Source organism: Phyllostomus discolor, chromosome 5 (assembly GCF_004126475.2).
Source record: "Phyllostomus discolor isolate MPI-MPIP mPhyDis1 chromosome 5, mPhyDis1.pri.v3, whole genome shotgun sequence".
Taxonomy (NCBI): domain Eukaryota; kingdom Metazoa; phylum Chordata; class Mammalia; order Chiroptera; family Phyllostomidae; genus Phyllostomus; species Phyllostomus discolor.
In genome coordinates, this window is record NC_040907.2 from 85952828 (window position 1) to 85962187 (window position 9360).

The 9360-nt window shown below is 44.3% G+C and overlaps 1 long non-coding RNA gene across 3 annotated transcripts; it reads left to right on the top strand.

Annotated features, from left to right (window-relative positions):
* The first annotated feature begins 632 nt into the window (after positions 1 to 632).
* Positions 633 to 4960, top strand: LOC118500736. Of its 3 annotated transcripts, XR_004903323.1 has the most exons (4): positions 633 to 817; positions 951 to 1444; positions 1656 to 2452; positions 3316 to 4960. It is a non-coding gene; the product is annotated as an uncharacterized LOC118500736 (long non-coding RNA). The 3 variants fall into 3 exon arrangements; XR_004903321.1 differs by having other exon boundaries at positions 951 to 2452; XR_004903322.1 differs by lacking the exons at positions 951 to 1444; positions 1656 to 2452 and having other exon boundaries at positions 633 to 883.
* Positions 4961 to 9360: the final 4400 nt, after the last annotated feature.

Consider the following 9360-nt stretch of genomic DNA (forward strand, 5'->3'; position numbering starts at 1 on the left):
ATGGGAAAAATAACCAGGGTTTTAAAATGTAAACGTTGACAAGATCCCTTTTCTCGTTGAAGGTACATTTTCCAAATACATTCTCACTGCCCCCGTGGAAATTTGTCTGGGCTGTGATTCCAGGAAAGACTCCTGGGGTTTCCTCCCCCTGCCACTCCCCCTCTCCCTGACACCCCCCCCCCCCCAGCCCATTCCTGTGGACTTTTATAGCTCCATCAAGTCCAGGGCACAGATCAGACTCACAGTCAGAATTCCTCCCTCGTCTGCTCGCCTGACAGGCACTTTGAGGTTGATAGACTGTGTCACATGGATGAAACAAGCTTCTAAACATACAGGAGGGCACAGCATCTCCTCCCTACTTTCTGCCCAGAACAGGAAGCGGGAGGGTGTCCCAGCCCACCCTCCTTCTGCCCACAACGCCGGAGCATTTCAGTACCGGCACTCCCTCTGGCTTAGACCAAAAATAGAAGCTTGTTTCATCCGCCCCCGGCACACGGCCTTTTCCCACGACTCCGCCCCCACCCCCCCTAACCCCCCCCCCCCCCCCCCCCCCCCCCCCCGCCCTGAAATCCCCGAGGGCTGTTACCTCCCCTCCTCAACCCAGCAGGCCCGGCCCCTCCCACTTTTCTGCCCAGCTCCGGTGCTGCATCAGTGAGCCCGAGCACTCCTCTATCCTTTAGCTTTCATTTCCGCACCGGTGCTGCGCCCAGGCATTCTGACAAAGCTGATCCTTTTCCAATCTGGCCTGACGCGGCTCTGCATAATTGCGCTCTGCTGGCCACCTGCGCCCCCAGCGGCAGTCCCGACCCTGCAACAGGTGGGGCCCACTGCGAAATCTCCCCCGCAGGAGTTAGGACTCAAATGCCAAACTGGGTTATGTCCAGTAAGGAAGCTGTGAGTCCGCAGCGAGGCAACGTGAATTCTCAGTTCTCGTTTTAGTTTCATTTCAGCGAGCAGTTATTGAATATCTGGTGTGTTCGCGGAAGCGTGACAACTGATTCTAGATGTCTGAATACAGAAGTAGAAGGGCTCTGTGAACCGGTCCCTGAGGACACAAATACCACAAGACCTGGCCCCCAACTCTGATAGTTCACAGTCCATGGGGTAATCAGACTGGAGCAACTGTGACACGTATAACAGTGAGAATGCGTGCAAGGCACAGAAGTAAAAGGGAGTAATTCTTTCAGGAGAGTGTTCAGGGAGGTAATGTGTGACCTGAGTTTTAAAAAATGAATACAAATTTGCCGGCTGGATAAGAGCAAAGAAGAGCATCCTGTTAGAGGAATGTTCTGCAAGTTAGAGTTTGTGAACTTGCAGAAGATGAACTAGAGGGAAATGGACCAAGAAGGAACCAGATGGACTTTGATAGTTCTGCTAATCTCCTTCCGCCTCCTTTACAGCCACCTTAAATAAGCAATCAACGCAAAAATGGTGAGCTTGCTGGGTGGGCTCCAAGACAAGTGTGTACCCAATCCCCAAGCCCCTCTAATCCTGTGTATTAACTGGAGCTGCCACTGGGGGGTGTGGGGCTTCAGGGACAAAGGGATTAATAAGTAGTCTAGAAGGCTGGGACAGGAACAAGAATACCCTGGGTAAAATCGTAAACAGTGTCGAATGTCATGCTAAAAGGCTTAACCCTAAACGTTATCGTGTAGAGCATGCAAGCTGGTGGCCGTGAGATTAAAAAAAAATCTTAGGGACTTGTTTCAGCCTTACAACGTTTTAAAAGTCAGCACCTTCCTAGCATCTCTTGGGAGAATCAGAAGATGTGATATACTGGATTCATGATCCTCCAATGAGCTGGCTCTGGGTTACAACCTCCTCCTCTAAACCAGGCAAGGGCTCTAGGTTTTTTCTCAGTCCCCCGACTCTCTTTCATCTCCTGGAGCCTTTCTGGTCTCTGCCCGAATTTCAGCACTCCCCTGGCAGGTAACCAGGAGCCACTGGTTTTTGGTAAGAGAGTGCCCAATGGTAGAGAATTTGAATTGAGAAAACTGTCAGGTGATTGGATTTGAGAGGAGGGCATCTCTTTTCTCTGAGAGATGGAGCTGGGTTGTGGCCTAAGAAGAACACCGAATCCTAGACCTTGATTTTATGACCTTAGAGGGCCCTTTGTGTTCATCCCCTGTAGAACTGTGCCATATTCTTTTATGTCCAACAAACACCTATTCAGTGGAAGAAAAAATAGAGAATTGTAGGGGGATGTGTGGTAGAGGGAATAAAAAAATAGGCACCGTCGCTGACCCCAGAGCTGGATGTAAACTACTGCAAATCCCTGTCCATATTATAATAACAGTTTATGGGGAAATGAAAAAGAGAAACCCTGAATTCCATTCCTACCTCCAACAGCTGCTCCCCTCCATTGCTGATGACCCACCAGAGTTGCTCTTGGTCTCCATTTCTGCAGCAGGATGGAAGAAAGATTATGTAATGCCAATCAAGTGCCAGACAGGTGACAATTAAGTAGTATTATTTGTTGGCAATTTATCTACCTAGCCTTTCTCTTTACTGCTAGAGCTAATTTCATTCACAGGTGCCATGTCATTTACTAATTTAATCATTTCTTTTAGTGCCACTTCTCAACATTGCACTTTTAAGTAAAATAATGTTCCCTTGCATGTGTCTCAGTTACAAATGTCAGCAGAGATAGAAACCAAGGTTGAGATTTCCTGCCAGGTATTTGTTCTCCCTGGCTCCGACATGCATGGCTGTTGGCAATTAGTTTTCATGCCCAGCTGTAGTGTGTTGAGTGGCTAGGCAGAGGCTCACTCACTCATTTAGCAAGCATTCTCTTCTACCGTGGGTTCTCAGAGAGGCAGATTGTGAGTCAGGGATTTGAGAGCAAGTCCTTTATTGGGCAGCTGAAGAAAATACCAGTTGTGAAGTTAGGAAATAAGACAGAGAAAGGAAGGCACCCAACAAAGTGTCCATTGTCGAGTCAGCTGCCCCTGTGGGGGCTTCATCATTCTGGGAAACTTTGGGGTCCAGTGTACAAATGCCCAAAGGGTGAGAAAGCTGGGATATTTGTATAGCAACTCCCATCAGTTATCATTTGAGGACTGCTTCCAGGGAGCATGAATTCCCTGGAACATCTGCCCTGTTGCTGGAATATGCAAAACAGGCTTAAGTGGCCAGAGAAAGAGGTCAGCCAAGGGAATGCAGGTGCTCGCAGCTGGAAGTAGGTCCAGTCCCTGCAAAAATGATAAGGACAAGAGGTGGGACAATGACAGCATCTGCTGCATAGTCTTAGGACTTTCTGTGTGCAAGGCAGTCATATAACGATTAACTGAGGTGGATTTTTGTCTGTCTTCACAGAGCTTACAGCTTACCGGAGGAGATGAGTAAGTAACCAGACAGTGTCCAAAAGATGGGATGTTTTGTGATGGTAAAAACAGAAGTGTGTCAAAGAAGACTTCCTCAGGAAGGTGACATCTAATCTAAAACTCCCTCGGAACCGGAAATACTTCCAGCTGGGAGAAGCAGCATGTACAAAGTTCCTGAGGAGAGTGAGTTTGTGGCAAGCTTTGGGAAACTACCAGAAATCTGGTATGCTGGAATTATAGACTTCAACGTGAAGATGGTGGAGGAGAAGCCAGATGATAGAGAACTTGGAAAACTGGATAGTTTCTAGAGACATTTTCTTCTTGAGACCAAATCTACTTCCAATTACTATTTCAAGTCCTTAAGTGGTTGCCCCCAACATTTTCTTGTCTATTTTAATCTTGCATGCAACTTTTCTCATACACGTAACCTCATAAACGTTTTAAATAGAAAATTTGGTAAAGATTTATTTGATTTTATTACATATTAAATTAACATATAATTGGTAAATTATTCCTGTTCTTAGATTCAATGGCTGGTTCAGGCAGTATTATAAAGAGCCCTGTCCTTAAGATTCTCAAAATATGTAACTATATGTGGCATGTTGTGTTTTTCAAAGATAGTTACAATGATATCTGTTAACCCACACTCTTTTTATAATAGGATTTGACACTCCTCCCAATGAGAGGTCAGACCTATATTTCTTCCCCTTGAATTTGGATGGGCTTGTGACTACCGTAGTATTGATACTATGTGAATTTTAAGGCTAAATCATCAAGGGCAAGACTCTCTTTTGTTTTTTAGGCAACTTGCCTTTGGAGCCCTGAGCTCCCTTTTAAGAAGTCTGCGGCCACCGTGCTGTGAGGAAGCCCAGGTCACATGGAGAGGTTGTGTTTTGTAGTTCTGGCCTACAGCCTCAGTTGAGTTTCCAGCTAATGGCTAGCATCAACTTACAGACAGGAATAAATGCACTTCCAGATGACTTCTGGACCCAGCCACTAAGTTCCCCTCAGACTTTGAGTCCTTGCACTTGATGTTCCCAACCTCATGGAACAGAGATAAGCCAGAGATAGCCACACTATCCCATCCTAATTTTTGTCCTATGCTTGTCCCATAAGCATAGGACAAAAATGGTGCCACATACTAACCCTGATGTGCTCAGGGGAGACCTGACTGAAAGAAACCACATAGGAAGATCTGAACATAAAAATTCCTATGGGTCATCGTGGATAGTCATGTCTGAGGCCTAGAACTTCCTTGACGAAGGTTCATCTTTACCTTAACTGAACCTGTCTATTGTCCTTTTAATCAATGACAACATACCTTTGAAATGTTAGAGTAATCCCCTTTTCCAGATCTCTCAGGACATAACTGCTGCACCAGGACAGGAGATCATAGAACCCCTCGTTGTTATCTTATACCCTGAATACTATCTCTATATGCCATAAATGTTAATTATTAACTATCCTGTACCCACCAATTAAAAGAAGCGTGTGTGTCTCTCAGCTTTACTCTTTATCTAGTCCCAGAGATTTCCCTGCTTTGCTTTCTCTCACATCAATCTATCATCGATCGATTTCATGTAACCTCCTTACCTCTTCTCTTTTGATTCTAATTATAAAAGAAGCTACAAAACTGCCATTCTCTGGAGCACTTTCTCAATCCATTGAGATTTTGCTTCCCAGCAATTGTCAGTTTGCCATAATTATACTCATAAAAATTCTCAACAGATTTGGGAAACATTACACCAAGTCAAATAAACACTTTTGACTTGGGAACTTTGCTCCCTTCTTACGTAATAGGCTTTGTCCCATGGTGATACACATTCATGGCAACAATAGTAAATTGATTGTTTTAGTTGTCTGGAGTTTTGAAAGGCTTTTTGGAGGAGTCTAGGGTGTAGCCCAACCTTGAAAGGCTGTTCACTACCCTCAGCCACTTCCTCTTCTAAATAGAACCCTACATTTCTTTTGACAAACCTTTCTTCTCCTGTTCTTGGCCATTCTGTCAGCCCTGGCATGAAGCTGTGACTGGATAAAACCTTAAAGATTGGTTCAGAGCCAACGAGGCTGGACTTCCTGGAAAGAAAAGTTTCCTGTCTTTTGCTTGGAGGCTGCCTGAAGACACTCAGTGTGGTATGAGGCTGTGAGACAACCTTTCTATTTCAAAAGGGGAACCTGGGGCAGTCAGAGGCAGGGTGTGGGCACTGGGTAGAAGCTGACAATGAGGCTTCACCATAGATTGTAGATCAGAAAGACAGGAGGGAGCCAGGACATTGGTCATTGGGGAGGGGACCAGGTCATTGGTGACATCATTTGATTTGCTATATAAACCCTTGCTGGAAATTAGTTCTAGCCATAGCCTTTTCAGTGTTCTTTATTAGGCAAACTAGTTTTAATGGGATTTTCTATGGCTTACAACAAAAAGACTCATAGTGGATAGCAATGTTACCAGTTAAGGTGAAGGATTTCTAACAAAGGGAAAGGGCAAGGATTTCTAAGTGTGTATCACCGTGGGGCAAAGCCTATTATGTAAGAAAAGAGAGAAGTTCCCAAGTTAAAAATATTTGTTCGGTATAATGTTTCCCAAAGTTACATTTTTAGTTGGTCCAATTTTTAGTTAGTTTAAATATGTACAAACCCATTATATGCCAAGCACTGTGCTGTGTGTTGGCAATAGGACACACAATAAGAGAGTGGTGGTCCCTGCCTTTGTGGAACTTGATTCTAGTGGGAACTAGACTTACAGGGGTTGTAAATGGGATGGATGGGGTATGGGATGAATGAGGTACAGGAGGAATGAAAGAGGTGCTGGAAACTACAACAAGACCTCACTTAGGCTGGGGGCAGGGAGTGAAGGTAGTCTTCCCTGAGAAAGTGAAGTGATTAAACAGGGCCTAAAAGACACATATTTTTTAGACTATAAGATGCACTTTTCCACCCCTCAAATTTGGGAGGAATAATGGTTATTAATGGTGCTGTTGAGTTCTGTTTACATTTACATTGATGGAATATTATATTATTTATGTTATTAAATATTTTACCACATTTTTTGCTTCAAAAATTTTTTTTCCTATTTTCTTCCTCTAAAACCTAGGGGTGTCTTATGGTCCAAAAAATATGGTAAGTAAAGATTTTAGTTAGTGGGGGAGGAACTAAGAGGGACTATTCTAGGCAGGGAGAGCAGTATATCTTTGGCTACAGGACTTCTACAGGCTTTAAAAGTATAAATGCATTGTGAACCCCAAGAGGAGCTAAGGTATGCAGCATTCACCAAGCTTGTTGACATGGAGCTCTCCTTTATTAGAGGAGTGAGCACCTTGTAGGGCTTAGAAAAATGGATATAGCTTCAGGAATAAACAGTAGTGTTCTAGGGGCAAAGGGAACATGATCCTGATCAGGTAGAGGCTTATGTATGAGAATAGAGGGAGTTAGATGGATGATCCCTGGGTAGGTAGATGTACAGATAGATGATGGAAGGACAGAAAAATATTAGACATGCCCAGAAGGTTCAGGATAGGAGGGCTTTGAATGTCAGCATAAATAGTTTTTTAGTGTCTGAGCAGATTCGTAGCTGAGGTTGTATGCAAGAAGTCTGGGTGCAGGAAGGAGTTGGCAGTGAACCAGCCATGAAGTGGTACAGTTCTAAACTAAAGTGAGGAGTGAGGGCAGAGAAAGGAATAAATTCAGGAAATACCCCAGGAGAGGAACACTCAATTATTAGTAATAGAAATCTAGAGTGAAGAGAAGAGCAGCAGGAGGCAAAGTTTAGAGACCAGGTTTCAGGAGGAAGAGGATTTCTACAAAAGAAAAAAAGGAAAACTCTTTCTCTCTAACAATCACTAGTTTACTGCACAGTGGCAGAGAAATTTCAAGTCTCTGAGTGCCTAAGCATTTGCCAAATCATCAGCAGCACTGGTAAACCTGGAACATCAGGGAGAACAGTAAAAAATTATGGTAAATAGAAGCTTGGAAATTTTCAGTGGGTTTTAATCATCGGTGCCATTCATCACTGCGTCCCCCCAAGAGCTATGTCTATTTTTGTTCATAGTGATCCACATGTGGGACATCATTTCCCTCAAGCCTGTGCAGCCATGTTTTATTAAGAGGAAAGAGTGATAAAAATTTCCTATCAGGTCAGGATGTGATAACAGAAAAAAAAGAGAAGGTGGTTGAGAAAAAAAATAACTCAGTAGTATACTATTCATCAATTTCTCCCTCTCCCTCCTTCATCTTCCCTGACCTACTACCCTGAAACAGCCATGATGGGAAAAGCAGGCACAAATAGCATTCTACGAGGTGGCATTCTCACAGAGCAGCACTGTGATGAATGTAGTGACACTTTTATCCCTTAATTACCACTTGTGCCGTGGAAATCCGTGCACTCCCCTCTGTTAGAGTCAGGACCTGCCATGTAGGCTCCCTGGAGATCACAACGAGATGCCCTTGCAGTCTGCTCCCACTTCTGAAAGACTCCTTCAGAAATCCACGACCAACTCCTTTCACCATTCCCTAGTAATTATATTACGGGTCAAGTGCCACTCTTGACCAGAACATTTCCTCTGGTCATCCTTTGTCCTCTTATAAAAGGCGCTGTGAATGAATCACCACCCAAAAACCTGATTCATGGCCCAGTGCTCCCTGTTGGGCCAGACTAGTGAGGGGGACAGACCTGGAACAAGTAACACCACAACTCATCAGCTTGTTGTGAGGTCTATGTGGGGCTCCAACAAGGATGGGGATACAGGGAGGGAGGCATCACTTGACTCTTGGGATTAAGGAAGGTGTTAAGAGGAGGTGACATTTGACCTTGAAGAATGTGTAGGCTTTTGAGAGGTAGAGAAAGTTATCGAGGCAGACAGAACAGCATGAGCTTATGACCTTATTAGAGGAAAAAAATTAACAGGGAAAACCATGGCCTGTGATATCAATGAGTAGTGTGGCCTTAAGATTAAGCATTGTAAATGTCATGTTTACTTCTTTATGAATAACAATATAATTGGGAAATTCTAATGAGTGTTACTAGTGCAGGACACCCGGCTAATTTTCTCTTTTAACTCTCTACAGCCTAATGAGGCAGTAAATGGTATTACTTTCCTTTTATAGATGAGGAGGCTGAGATGAAGAATTTCAGTAATGTGCCGGAGGCCACAGAGCTGGGAGCCCTCCAGCCAGGCCTGCCTGCCCTCCAGCCCAGGCCCCACTCCCTCTCACTTACAGGTGTGGAGTATGGTAGTGTGCAAGAATTTCCAAACCTAGCTGCGCTCTTGGAATGCACAGATTTTCAGGTCCCAGGCCCAGAAAAGTGATTCAGTGGGAGAGAGGCCAATACTTGGTACTTTTAGAGACTTCCTGGGTGAGTCTGATGGGAAACAATGACATAGGAGCTATGTGCCTTGCAGGGTGGTTTCTGCCCAAAACCACCTCCAGAGCTCTGCTGCCCTTTTAGTTTCTGTCTCACTGAAAGGATGTGAGTCAGAACCTAAAAGGTGAGGCTTCTATACCTGGCCCTCCTGCTAACCAGCTATCTGAGTTTGGATGTTACAGCTTCTGAGTTTTAACTCTTTGTATGTCAGAGTTGGGGGTGGACTGGATGACTCCTGAGATTGTCTCAGATGTTATCATTCAATGATTCTGCTGAAGTAATGACAGAACTTCTGCTATTAGGATATGACAAATTCAATAATCGAAGCTTAGAAATCTGTATTGTTTTTCTAGAGCTACCATAACAAAGTACCACAGTCTGGAATGCTTAAATAACAGAAATTTACTGTCTCGCAGTTCTGGAGGCTGGAAGTTCAAGAAGAGCCAGTCGACAGAGTTATTTCCTTCTGAGAGCCATGAGGGAAGATCTGTTCCTGGCCTCTCACCTAGCTTCTGGTCATTTGCTGGCAATATTTGGCATTCTTTGGCTTGGAGAAGCATCACCTCTATCTCTGTCACCATCTTCACATGGTGTCCCCTCCTCCACCCTCCTCTGTATGTGTGTGTTGTGTCTGTGTTCAATTTTCTCCCTTTCATGAAGGTACCAGTCATATTG